This window comes from Lissotriton vulgaris, chromosome 7 (assembly GCF_964263255.1).
Source record: "Lissotriton vulgaris chromosome 7, aLisVul1.2, whole genome shotgun sequence".
Classification (NCBI taxonomy): domain Eukaryota; kingdom Metazoa; phylum Chordata; class Amphibia; order Caudata; family Salamandridae; genus Lissotriton; species Lissotriton vulgaris.
The window spans coordinates 345,048,787-345,063,543 of record NC_141695.1 but is presented as its reverse complement, the minus strand read 5'-3'; the positions used below and the strand labels follow the sequence as shown (position 1 = coordinate 345,063,543).

At 46.3% G+C, this 14,757-nt stretch overlaps 1 protein-coding gene across 8 annotated transcripts in view; it reads left to right on the top strand.

Annotated features, from left to right (window-relative positions):
* Nucleotides 1-14,757, top strand: part of FLT3LG (fms related receptor tyrosine kinase 3 ligand) — a 740,120-nt gene that overhangs the window by 272,372 nt on the left and 452,991 nt on the right. The gene's annotated exons all lie outside the window — the stretch shown is intronic.

Here is a 14,757-nt window from a genome sequence, read left to right as displayed (position 1 = left end):
TAAAAACGTTTCCCTCAAATTAAAAAAGCACACAAGTCTGTAAGTATCTACCAAATACATAATAACAAGTAAGCGGTAATCCCAGCAATACAAGACATTCCAACCCATTCCCAACACCCACAATATATTGCATTCTAACGCACCCTCATTGTTCACCCACAGTTAAACCTGGCGCGTGAATTCTAGGCTCACCCTCCCTCTTAATCTGCTGATCAAAACAGCATATTTACCGCCAGCGCGCTTACAAGTATAAACAGCTTTTGTGCTCACCATGGCATTTGCAGATGCCCCTGACGAAGGGAATAAGGGCCCGATGTAGGTAAATGCCATTTACCGATTTTAAAATACCGAATCCTACCGATTCGGTATTTCAAAATCGGTAAATGGTATGTAGGTCCCAACATCTGGATTCGTTACCGAATCCTTAACAATTCTTTAATTACCGATTCGGTAAATACCGAATCGGTAATGGCCATTCATTCCTATGGGCTTTGAAGCCCATAGGAATGATTAGGCATTACCGATTCGGTATTTACCGAATCGGTAATTAAAGAATTCACATGGGTGCAGGGGGTGTCACTTTGACACCCTCTGGCACGCCCAAAACAGGCACAGGTGCCATGTGGCAGGCATACCTGCCCTAAGGGCAGGTCTGCCTGTCACATGACATAGGTGTGCATGCACACATGTGTATGCACACCGGAATCGGTATTTTACCATGGATTTGTATTCCATGGTAAAATACCGATTCTGTAAGCCATGTGCAGAAGGTACATTGCCTACCTACATTGCATTTTTGGTAATTTTACCGAATCTGTAAATTTACCGATTCGGTAATGATACCCATTCGGTAAAATTTCCGAAAATGTGCCCCTACATCTCAATAGCCCTTTACCGATCGGAAACGGCCAAAAATCGGTCTTTTCGGCCGTTTCCGACCGGTAAAGGGCTACCTACATCTGGCCCTTAGTTCCCAAAATGCATTGGGTTATTTTTAATAAATCATGGCATGTGGAACCCATCTTTGACCTCCTGAGTGTTTTTGATTACCGACGAAACACACACATGAAGAAATAAGAAGGTGGAAAGTCAAAAGTCACTGACTCCCAACAGGATAGTAAAGCTGGTAAAGAAACCAAACTAGATAACCTTAAAACAGGTATTATTACTAAGACCCCAGCTAACATGGTACCAGAATTAGATAAAATAGTGGCACCTAGAACCAAAGGACATAGGAAGAGAGTTGATCTTCTCCCGGACTCCTATCCTTTTGTAATTGTACTTGCAGGGGTACCGGAGTGGAAAAACAACAGGGATGAAACCTCGCAAGATCTAAAAAATAAAGTCATGTATTGGCTAGGGGAAAATAGACCTCTTAGACCTGACCTGTGTGGGGAGATTATCAACGTCCGGAGAGCAAACTGGTTGGGCCCTAAAGCAAAAGATATTAGTGGCGATTGTATTATCGTCAACTTTAGAGACCCAAGAGTTGCACAATTCATTAGCGGTTTTCCAAACTATGACAACTCTGGCGGAATTATTTCTCTCGATTTAAGCTATTTCTACCCACCGGCTCCTTATGTTGCTGTTGGTAGCCAGAGATCTTATAATCCACGAAATGAAGTAAGGTACCCATATATTGGAAATCGAATTAATGTTTCACCGGCACCCATGATGCATAGAGGTTTTATGCCGTATAACTTCCATGACCAGCGACAGACCGGGAACCTATTTCATATTCCAATTCATAATAGATTTGATTCCCTGTCAGGCTTGGGGGAGGTGGATTGACCAGTAAGGGTCCAGTCAGACGATACTGTCGAGTAAATGTGGAACCCCAAGATCGAGGAGGTCAGACTCTGGCCAGTATAGATTACATACATCCAGAAAGGTTGAAAAATGCTCAAATATGGAAGCAAAATGTGAGAAAGGGAAAATCAGATAATAACTTAGTTAAGGTCATTAACTCGAGATACCATGTTAAATGCCTGCAAGAAAAAGCCCCAAGATTAAAGCATAAGAGTAAGCTTATTGTAAGTACAGCTGAAAGGGAGGTGGAATTTCCTGTTGGTCACGAGTATGGCTAGAGGAGGGAGGAACCAACCGGCAAGGGGCGAAATATCCCAAGCATAGCAGAGAAGGGACTATTGTCCTATGTAACAACTAGGGGAATAGTGCCAGCTTCTAACTCCATTCCAATATCACTTCTCTCATGGAACATAGCAGGGCTGGAAAAAAAACTGGCCATTCCAGAATGGAATGACTTTATCGATACATTCAATATCTGCATGTTCCATAAACATGGAGCATGACCCCACTCCATAAAAATGGGTATGCTACTTGTTCTATTCCAGCAACTACGGTAGGGAGAGGACGTCCATCAGGTGGACTGCATATATGGATTAGTGTGGCACTGAATTGGGCTGTTACTGTCCATAATTTATCCTCAAATGACATATTATATATATCTCTCAAAGGCCCAAAGGTGGGTAACACACTAGAATTGTTCTGTGTGTATGCTAGAGGCTCCCAGGGTGGTTAATCCTCACCGACAATTGCATTACTAGATGCGACACTAGCGGATATTTCCCCAAGGTCCAAAGTGATAGTAGGGGGTGACTTCAACTGCACTAATGAACCCTTAGCTGATGAGGAGGTGCTTGGGCTTAGCGCAGATGATTGGAGGCAGTCCATTCCCCATCTAAATTTAAAACCTATTAAGAAATGGTCGGCTAGAGCACTACAAATGAATGCTCTAACATTAGAACATAATTTACGGGCCCTCAATGGGAGGACTGTTACAAATCCTAATGGGGCAATGACATATAATAGAATAGGTTGCTCATCACGCATAGACTATATATTACTGGATATTCAATCATGGGGTAGCCTAGTGGATATGGAGGTTAGGCAAACACAGGACAGTGACCACAACCCACTCAATGTGCAAATCAACTGGGGGAGTGAGTATGAAATAAGGAATGGGTCTCTGATGATTGCCAAAGAAGTAATCCCCACAAACTGCAACAGGAAGTTAAAATGGAGTAGGGTAAAATGTGAGGAGGAAAAACTAATTAGCATTAAAGAGTTGGTGCAAGCAGGGACTAAAGATTTAACATCCGCCAGGCTAGCACAGCCTATTTCCTCAGATTTTAAATTAGATGACTCCTATAAGAACCTACTAGATAAAATAGGTGTATTTTTTACTATAGGGGAGAGGAGGGGTCCTACTAACTTAAATCGAAAACCTATGAATAGCACTCCTTGGTATACTGCTGAATGCAGGGAAAAGAGAAAGGCAATAACAACTTCCATCAAGAGAAAGGACCCGATAGCAGTAAGACTAGCCAGGAAGGAGTACAATATGAGTATTAAAATAGCTAAGAGGGATTGGGAGGAGGAACACTGGCAGAAACTTAAGGTTGCTGCCAATGCAAAAGACTCAACTCTGTTCTGGAACTTGGTCAATAAATTGGATAGAAGAGGGGCAGAACCAATACCAAACCATATAACGGAACAACAGTGGCATTCCCACTTTTTAAAATTGTATTGTGAGAAAGTAGATCTGGGACAATCAACAGGGGTATTTAATGAACTCAATATGGAGACCCAAACGCAGAAAGAAGCCTTTGCTCCCCGGGAAGTGCAGGATGCTATTTCCAATATAATACCTGGCAAGGCGGCAGGCCCAGATGGGCTGCCGGGTGACCTACTTCTGCACGACCCAAAACTGTGGTCCGACTTCATTGCTCGCATAATGAATTTAATCATGTACGGACATCCTGTCCCTGAATCATGGAAGGGCGCGGAGGTTGTAACCATATATAAAAAAGGTGATAGGGAGGACCCTGCCAACTACAGAACAATAAGTCCACTAGATACAATTCAAAAGGTAGTCGGCAGGGTTATTGTTAACAGAATAGGGATATGGCTTAATGAAGACAATATTCTGACACATTACCAGGCGGGCTTCAGGCAAAATGTGGGCACGATGGACCAGGTTTTCAGGTTCTGCGCAGTATACTGGAAATCTATGTCTGTTGCAAAGGGTAGCCTTTATTTGGCCTTTATTGATTTAAAAACAGCGTTTGATGTAATCCCCCGTGATAAGCTCTGGAAGGTTCTGCTGGACAGGGGGTTTCCGTGTCGCCTTTTGGAGTTCGTTGTTAGGCTCCATGAAGACAATTATGCCAGAATCCGGTGGGGGAGCCAAGGCCAGCTGACACGGAGGGTGCCAGTCAACAGAGGGGTTCGCCAGGGCTGTGTGATGGCTCCGACATTGTTCTCCTTCTTTATCAATGGGGTGGTAGACCATTTGAGGGAGGACCCTGCGGATGCCCCAGTCCTGGCCAGAGAGAAATCACCTACCCACCTCTTTGCTGACGACACCCTCCTGATGTCCAAAACACCATCGGGTTTACAGAAATTGCTTGATCGCTTTAGTTTGTTTTGCGGCGAGCGAGGGCTGACCGTCAATACAACTAAAACGAAGCTGATGGTGCTATCCTCAAAAAAAAAGCCTAGGAAAGTTCATCTCACGTTAAATGGGGCTTGCTGGAGGTGGTGGAAGAATTTGACTACTTGGGAGTCAGGTTGAGTAATAACATGAAATGGGACTCCCATGTGGCAAAACTCTTCCTCCTCAGAGTTATTCTGAGGAATCAGCGCTTGTCTATTAGCATGCCAATAGCCCCGGCCCTCGCAGTTTACGAGGGTAAGGCGTTAGCTTCGGCGGTTTATGGCTCTGAATTGTGGGGTGGAGAGAACATAGTGGACTTGGTAAGAGCTGAGAATAAGTTTGTGAGAGACCTAGTATCGCTCCCCTACTCGACCCCTTCGAAACCCCTCTTTAACGACATGGGTAAATGATCAATTGCGGATATAGTACGTCTCCGCCCTTTGCTATTTTGGGTGCGCCGGAGAAGGACACCTGAATTGGCAAAATATGCCTTGGTGTTGGACGAGCTGATTAAATTGAATGCCTCAAAAAAGATAAAGTGGCTCAACAAATTGAGGCAGTTGGTGGTGAGTTTAGGAATGGTTGAATCTTGGATTTCCCAGTCCCCACCTCATAAACAAATTGTTAAAAAAATATTTTGGGAGTGGGTGGAGACTGAGGATCTAAAAAGCACAAAGTGGGGGCCTTTGACTAACCAATTCCTGGAACACAAGCCAACTAGGAAGTTAGAGCCCTTTTTGGATTATATTCAAATCCCAAGAGATAGATCCCTCTTTTTGAAGATGAGATATGGCATACTCCCCCCTTAAAAAGTTTACAGAGGGGTGGAAAGGAGCGAGGGACCATGATGTTGCTTGTCCAAGCTGCCCATGCACGAAAGAATCTCTAACCCACTTTTTGTTCACTTGTAAGGCTTACAAGCATCCTAGATCAAAATGGTTAAAACCTGTGTGTAGGGAGTTGGGCGTTAGAGATTTCAGAACTGCATTACGTATTCTCCTAACTGATACAACATCTTTGTATATTGTCTGCGGGGTTGCAAAGTATCTTTCTAGCGCTTGGTTCATACGGACCAGGCTGTTAGGTAACACTAAAATTAATCTCCCACTACCTCTAGATATATGAATATTATTGAGAATACACCACAGGTTTTTGTAATTACCGTTTTAAATTGTATATGGATTTTAACCTTTTTTAAGATGAAATGGATGTAATATTTTGTAAACTGGTTTTATGTATATGGATTTTAATCACTTTTAAGATAAAATGGATGTAATACTTTGTACATTGGTTTTATGTTTGGTTTTGTAATGTTTGTACTTTTATGATATGAATATATCGAATAAAGTATTACAAATACCTTAATGACTTCAGCTCCACCGTCGGGATTATGGTGTTGTTTTCCGGCAGCCCTTCCATGTCAGCCTTTCCGACATGGAAAGGCTGTCGCAATTCGACATTGGAGTCCACTTCCCTCCTGGACCTCCTAAATTGTGGCTCTGGGTCACCTATGGTGCACCCGAAACATCCCTGCACCTTGTGGCTGGCACCTCATGGTGCCTGTTACACGGCACAGGGATGTTTGAAAACATCTATTTTTCAATGGAAGCTTGTGGGTCAAGCCTTTTCTGCCCACTGCACAAGCTTCCATTGAAAAATGGATGTGGTCGCATCTAAATTCTGCGGTTGGAACTGCCGACCTAAGATCAGGCGGTTCCCAATCCACAACAGAGTCGGGCAGACGTGAGTCCACCCAACATCGTAATAAGCCCCTCAGTATTTATATGAGTTGGTATATTGCAAACACTTCATGTTGAGCTCTGATTTGTTTTTGAAATATTTTTACTAACAGTTTTGCAATAAAATCACATTACATCTCGTTATATTTATGTGCACGACAGTAGTATTGCTGTTCAGTAGTAGGACATACATCATTTACTCAGTCAAGGAATCTGTCTAATTGTCTACATATCCTCATCGTAAAGTGATGTGGGGGAACTGGGGAAATAAAACCGGGGATGCAATGAGGAGGTGGTCAGGGTCACGTCAACTATAGTCTGTAGGTGTGTCACAGCTTGTTTATGGGCTATCAGTTTGACAACGTTGTCAGTTGCAGTATACAGTGCAGTTCACTGTGGAGTTTTTGTGCATCACGTGTTTTGGTTGGGTCGGTGGGGGGAGTGTCATGTGTACTCCTGTTTGAGGGTCGTGCATCCGAGACTGCTGAGTTGTGCTGGGAGCTGCCTGGGTCGGTACGCGATTGTAGTTGCTTGAACTGGTGTGATAATAGGGCCCACTCCATGGATATAGGATGTTTTCTCATTCCTTTCAACTCCTCTTCCCTTAGTGTTTCTTCTTCTGCTGTCGCCCATTTCTGTACCTCTCCCTCCTGCGCCTCTATTGGGGGGCCTAATGCGGCTCGCCAGTTCATGGCGATACTTCTTTTAGCTAGTAGCGTTGCTAGTGATATGAAGCGGACGGGCACTTTGTGTGCCTTTGGTCTTGGAATATTCCGAGTGCCACTGCCTCCTAAGTGTGTATATCTGTAAGACCCGTGAGTTCTTTGAGTGCCTCAAGGACTATAGTCCAGTACGATTGTAAGGTGGGGCAGCTTATCTTATCTTATCTTAACAAGGTTTTATAAAGCGCTCGCAGACCCGGAGGATTCATGGCGCTAACCGACAAGAGCTATATGACTGCAACTTTAGAAGGCTAAAAGAGAATTAGGCCATGGACTGGACAAACAGCCAAGTTTTAAGATGCCTCCTAAACGGGAGAAGAGTGGTAGAGGAACGAATTTCCAGGGGAAGGGAATTCCATAGTTTAGAGGCAAGGGTGGCGAACCTTCGCCCACCCTTGCGTTGGAACTTGAAGCGAGGGACAGAAAGGAGAATTTGCGAGGCAGAGCGTAAGCTGCGGGGGGAGTGTATCTGGGCAGGAGGTCTTGAATGAACTTCGGACCACGAGCATGCAGAGTCTTGAAGGCCATACAGGCAGTTTTAAAAATAATGTGCTGTGTGATAGGGAGCCAATGAAGTTGCCTCATTAACGGTCTGGCTGACTGCCAGCGCGAAAGTCGATATATAAGTCTGGCAGCCTGATTTTGGGCCATCTGCAGGCGCCTACTGAGGGCCGTAGGGAGGACCAGGTAGATGGCGTTGGCGTAGTCTAAATGTGGCAGCACCAGGGCCATCACCACCTGGGTCAAGGCTGGCTTTGTGAGCATCCGACTGATCTTTTTTATTTTACGGAGCTGAAAACAACATGTAGACACCACCGAGTTTACTTGAGGTTTTAATGATAAGTCTCTGTCCATAAGCACCCCCAGACTTTTGACCGAGTTGGACGGAGTAGGGGGGGGGGCAAATTCAGATGGCCAATAGTATGGGCCCCAGAGTAACTGGCTTTTGCCAAAGAGGACCAGTTCCGTTTTATCAGGATTTAACTTCAGTTGGTTACCATCCATCCAATGACGTATGTGGAGCATGGTCTTCTGAAAATGGTTGATCGAATCAGGGGAGTTATCAATTGTGAAAGTGAGTTGCAGATCATCAGCATAGTTAAAGGTGGTAACTTTAAAGGTTTTAAGAGACTGAAGCACGGGAAGCAAATAAATATTAAATAGAATAGGGGACAGTGAAGAGCCCTGGGGGACCCCACAAGTGGTATGGAGTGCAGGGGATGAAAAGGGGGGCAAACCAACTGCCTGCGAACGGTCACTAAGGAATGACCTGATCCAGTCGTGGGCTGAGCCACAAATGCCGGCTAGTCTGACACGGTCGAGCAGGATGTTATGGTCGACCGTGTCAAACGCAGCCGACAGATCGAGTAGGACCAAGGCCTGAGGGATACCCATATCTGCATTATGACGCAGGGAGTCCAGGACCGCTGTGATAACTGACTCGGTTGAATGGGTCGGTCGGAACCTGGCTTGGGAAGGATCCAGGGCGTTGGTTTGTTCAATGAAACTAGAGAGATGTGACGTAACATGGGCTTCCAGTACCTTGGCTAGATAAGGAAGGAGGGAGATTGGCCTGTAGTTTGCTAGAATGGTTGGCTCCGCTCTGTTTTTTTTTAGGAGGGGCACCACAACTGCCTTCTTAAACGAGTTAGGTACCGTGCCTAGGGTTAACGATGTATTAAGGAGACCTAGGATAGGGGAGGGAAAAGCAGCAAATTCGTTTTTTTAAAATATGAGGGGGGCAACAGTCTCAAGGAGATCCAGACTTTACCCTATTCAGAAGGGTGAGTAGGGACGGGACATCCAGGGAAGGGAAGTGATCCAGCAAGTGGATACTCGTGACATGTGTCTGGTCGGGGGGGCGGGTGTAGTGGCGGGAATGCTAGATTTAATGGTCACGATTTTGTCCAGAAAATATTGATTAAGAATATTACAGAAATCCTGAGTTACCGCAGGCTTGGGCTGGGTTCTACCCGGATTCGAGAGTTTATTGACTATGGAAAAAATGTCCTTGGGGTTGTTATTTGACTGTTCGATTATACTAGAGAAGAAGGCAGCTTTGGCTGAAAGAATAGCCTTCAAGTAATCAGCGTGAGCTGCCTTTTCGAGAGGATCATAAGATCTTCTCCATACTCACTCCTTTTGGCGAACAATCAGTTTTTTTAGCCTTAAGATAGGGGGAGAACCATTTGTGAGCGTCAGATTGGCGGATAGTTTTAAGTTTTTTCCACGTGGCGTATATATCACGTGCGGTTGCAAGCCAGTTAGAGATGTTGGCCACCGTCTCGTTTAGGTCAGTATTATGAAGCGGTATGGTGTTCTCTAAATTTTCCAGAAAGGCTGGGGTGTCCAGGGAGCCCCATTTTCTGATAAGGCCCTCCTTGGTGTCTGCATTTGTTTTAGGCTCAAGGATGGAGATGTTAAATTGAATCAGAAAATGGTCGGACCAAATACAGGGGGAAACAACGGGGGGGATACTGAGGTTGGTACTCCAGACCTGATCTAGTGTATGCCCTTTAGTGGGGGTGGCAGTGTTGATATGATGGCTAAAATTAAGCCCTGTGAGGAGCTCTGTAAGTTCACTGGCCAACGGGCCACCAAGCTCACTGTTGAACCGAAAATTGAAGTCACCGATTAATAAAATATTAGTATAATCGGTGACCATGGTGGCCAATTGGTCACACAGAGAAAATGGGAATAGTGGCCTATTCTGGGGGGGTCTATATATCAATACACACAGGAGTGATCCTGATCTAGAGTCGAGCTTAATAACCAGATTGTCAGCTGCGGTAACGTCAAGAGACGTCATTTTGGAAAATGCATAGCTTTTGTTAATTATGGCAGCTACTCCACCCCCTACTTTCCCTGAGTCACGGTCTACCAGTAGGATGTAATAATTGTCTGGGAGTGCTGCTAAGATATCTGGGGATGACTCGATATTGAGCCAGGTTTCCGTAAGAAGTAAAATATCAGGTTTTTTGCAGGCAAGGAGGAGGAAAATATCAAGTTGATGTTTTACTAGGGATCTGGTGTTCAGATAGAAGATATTTAGTCTTTGAGTTTCAATCAGTGCAGGCTTAGGTTGCCCATGCCGATGAGAAGCTTGGAGCAGGGGTCTCGGGGGACAGGACGGAAGTTGGAAAATGCCCAGATTTTTTAGATGAGAAATGGTAGCTGGGCACAAAGGGCAAGCTGAGCTTTGTAGATTTAACAAGGTCTCCATAGAATGTGTCAGTAGAGGGGCAGGGGGGCTAGCCCCTAGGCCCGGTCCGGCGCGGACAGGCGCAGACGGGCTTGACTTTGGTGCGCCTTCGGCGCGCCATCGGCGCGCCCGCTGCACGTGTCCACTGCATGGCCGGGAGGAGATGCACATTATATGCGAGCTGAGCTGGAGATGACAGGAAGGCAGCAGCGGCAACTCGGGCTACTCCCAAGATGGCGGTTCCCCTCGCAGTCCCCGTAGCAGCACCTAATCGGCTGCACTGGAAGGCGAAGTCAGGAGGAGAGGGAAGGGTAAGTGCACAACAGTCACAGATGAATTTTAAAATAACACACAATATTTTTTAAAAATCGCGAGGTAAAAGTGCTCCCGGCTTTCCGCCTCAGGAGGTCAACAAGTGTCCTAATTGGTGCTGCACGCGGGCAGAGAGGCGCGTCTTATATGCGAGCTGAGCTGGAGATGACAGGAAGGCAGCAGCGGCAACTCGGGCTACTCCCAAGATGGCGGTTCCCGTCGCAGTCCCCGTAGCAGCACCTAATCGGCTGCACGGGAAGACGAAGTGAGGAGGAGAGGGAAGGGTAAGTGCACAACAGTCACAGATGAATTTTAAAATAACACACAATATTTTTAAAAAATCGCGAGGTAAAGGTGCTCCAGGCTTTCCGCCTCAGGAGGTCAACAAGCGTCCTAATCAGCTCCAGAACATGTGGCGAAAGTGGGCGTCTGGTGAGTAACATCTGGGGCAGAGAAATTGGGTGTAAGGGTAGAACCGCTGCAGGCGTGCTGATGTTTGATATGCTCTATGTAGGACATAAAACTGTATATTTTTTAAACGTGCGTTTCTAGATACTTTTTTGGGGTACTCTAGGGCCCTTTCCCATTCTTTGTCGTGTAATTGACGTTCAAGTTCGTCTTCCCATGTGGCTCGTAAGGTTAGCAGTGGTTTATTTGTGAGTTCTTATGGACTTATAAAGCCATGTAACTAGGTGCCGACCCGTACCCATAGACAGTATGGTGCGAATGACCGGGTGTGTTGCTGGCTCGCCTGTAGAGAGGTCAGAGTGTGGGCAATAATTTTCTAGGAGCTGTTGGTGGATTAAAAACTGACCCGAGGGGAGATCGTAGTCCTCCATGAGCTGGCAATAACGTCTGAGCTGCCCATCTGCGAATAGCGATTCAGCCTCAGTTATCTCGCGGTCCGTCCATATACGGAGCATGGCAGTTGTGAAGTATTCTCCCGTCTTGGCCAGCCGGCCAGCGGCAGCTAAGTAGAGTAGTGCGGGATCCCTGCCGACATGCGGTGTATTCCTTGCATGCATCAACGGCCCACCGATACCTGTAGCGGATATGTCCGTCGTGGCTTGGTGCCCAGGAGCAGCAAGCGACGGAGTTCCGGGGTAGGAACTGGGCCTAGAGTTGTGTGTGTTTCACCTGTATGCCTATCCACCCTCCAGTTCGACAGCCATTGTAACTAGTCCGCCAGGAAGTACGACTCGAAGGAGGGGACACCTAGACTCCCTTGTGTGGTGGGCGATTGCAGTTTAGTGAGGGCTATCCGTGTTTGTTTGCCCCCCAGATGAGCGAGCGGAGGAGCGAGTCTAGGTCGCAAAAAAAGGCTTTGGGTGGAATTACCGGTAAATTCGTAAAGTGGTACAGCAGCCGGTGGACAATGATCATCCTTGCCAAGGCCACACGGCCAATTGGGGCCAGTGGTAGGTTCTTCCAAAAGCCTATCGCCGATCTGATTCCGGCCAGCACGTTGTGATTATTACCTTCATAAATGTCTGTGGGGGAGTAGTATAAGCGGATGCCAAGATCTCGGGGGGCATGCGTGCTCTAAGGCAGGCTCTGCGTGCCGATTCGCACCTCCTGTGGCACGAGGTTTGGGTTCCAGTGGGTAGATTGTGTATTTGTCACAATTTACTCTATTCATGTTGAGCTCTGATATGGTTTTACTTAGGTGTGATATTTAATTTCAGTGCGGCGATGCGGGGACAAGTGCAAATTTGTGTTACTATAAAGCCAGATGAGTGATTCTTGGCACAGCTGCACACCCACTCATAATTAAGCACTGCCTTTTCTTTACCTTTTGTCCTTGCAATATTTCAACAGTTGTATTCCTTCTTCACATAATTTAACATAGATTCCGACCATTGCTCTCTGCAGAGAGGCCAATGTTTGGATGAGCATGTATTCTGAACTCTTCTATGTATGTATGACCCATTCGCTCTGCCTTCAATCCTGAATTCCTCAGCTCTCAATTGTGGCCTGTTATAAATACCAACCCTCAACCTAAACTCCCACAAATCTATAGATAAATCTCTCTTCACAGTATGCACCTTACATTAGTAATATGTTTTATGAAAAAAAAACTACAGAAACTCAACGTCCTGGAAAAAATAACACAAATACTCTTAAGGGACTTTAAGAGTAACTAAAACTTGAAATTCAAACAATAGCAACATCACTGATCACAAGTTGAGAGGCCAATATCTGCTTTTGCTGGCTGCAGCTGTGACTTGCAGAGGGGGAAAAAAGGGGATGAGCATTGGTGGGGGCGGGGGGGGAGTGTGCAAGGCAATTACGGATGGGGCACCAGCTGTATCACCCCTGTGACGATACTAGTGTTAAGATTCTGCATAGTCCCAGACATGATACTTAAATAGAACTTTATATAAATTTGCCAGTAATCATTTATAGAGCACAGCCTTTCCATCTTAGTTTTCTTTTGTGTCGGTCAGGCTTCACGTTTTACTCTGATTCACCTGCGGACTCCCTCAGGAGGACCCACAGACCAAAGGCACACGAGTTGCACAAGGACTCAAGCAGCTCACCAAAGATGGAGGCCCATGGTGCCGAGGATGTGGTGAGGATGCTGATCTTAGAGGGAAGAGATGCTGGAGGCTGTAGCTTCCTGTCGCCTGAAGATCTATGGAGTCCAGAGCCAACAAGCCTTGTCAATAGAAGTTGATGGGAGCACAGGGGTTTGGTCCCAGCTGTTCCGGCGAGTTGATACTGGCCTCAAAATTGCAGAGAGACTATGGGGTGTACAGGAAATAGGGACGCTCACTGCTGCAGAAACAAGACTTAGACTGGTGTTTCCTGTCAGAAACAACTGTCTACCAGAGCAGGGGATGCCCTAAAAAGTGGGAGAAGATATGGAATGTATGGAACACGCACAGATCCTTGACACAGACGGGCACTTCCGAAGGAGAGTGACGGTACAAGCAAAGTAAACAATTGAGGGAGGGGTGGATCCTTTCCCCGTGCCCATGGCATGTAATACTGTACCCCGACCTACATCTCAGATGATGTACAACGTGTTAATTATATGTAATGATGAGATGTTTACATGTTTAATAAAAATAATTTAAAAAAATAATTGCAGAGAGGACAGGTCAAGCCTTGAGGGAGTTGCAGAACAACCACATGTGTCTCAGCCTCGGGACATCCGTAGGACAAAAGGAGCAGCAGACCGGTCAGCTTCTTTGCGGTGCTTGCAGATGCAGGGGAGTGACTGCTTCACTCCAAGGGGGATTTCTTTGGGTGTCCTTGATGCCCACAGGTCTGTTGAAGAACCTGGAAAAAGCACAGACACAGGTGACGAAAAAGACTTAAAGGACAGCGTGACCAGGAGCAGCAGGAGTCTTCCTTGGTGCAGTCTCGGTTCCAGTCGAAGTTCAACATAGTCCAGGTGTCCAGACAAGTGAAGAGTGACGTAGTTTCAGGGTTGAGTGTTGCCCCCGACGAATCTAAGGATCCACCCACAAGTAAGCCCTTAAGTATCCTAAGGAAAGGGTTGGAACAACTCAGGGGTCCCTCCCAGAGGAGGGGCTGTACAGAGGGGAGGATACTCAAATGTCCTTTGTCCAGTTTCTTGCCAGAGTGGAAGCCAAGGGCTCCCTGAACTTGCTCAAACTGGAGTATGCAGGGAGGGCACCAAATGTGACCTTCAAAGCAATCTGGTGGTGATGGCAAGCGCCCTCACCCCAGCTCAAAACACTAAGTCCTGTCTGGGAGGTGGCCACACCTCCCTGTGACTGGAAACCTATTGTTCTACCTTCCCCTGCTCCAGCTAGGCTCAGCAGCAGGAAGGCAGAATTGTGTCTGTGGTCGGCGGCAGCACTAGCTTGCTTGCAGACCCTGAAAGACTGTTAGTGGGAGTACAGAGGGGTCCCCTAAGGAGCCCCCCAGTACACGAGATCATACTTTCAACACTGAAATTGGTTTTGGGGTATGAAGCCAATATGTTTGATACCAAACATGACCAGGTTCCTGCAGGCACTATGTAGTTAGACATCTCGTAATGACTGGAGAATCGACTCCGAGGTTTATAGGGTGTCCTACTCATGCAGGGACACCCTCACACTTATAACAAAGCATTCTGCCCTCAGGACTGAAGAGCTTGCCATAGTGATGACTCATCGGTTTAAGGTGCAGTGACCTCAGATATAAGGAAACGTAGATCTGTTGTGAGAGATGCAAGCACCAACTCACACAGGCTGCAATGGCAGGCCTGTAGTCACCGTTTAAGTGGACTCCCATGGGCGACTTCTGGTGTACCTATGCCCTGTGTACTTCAGTACCATATACTAGGGATTTACAAGGGTACAATAG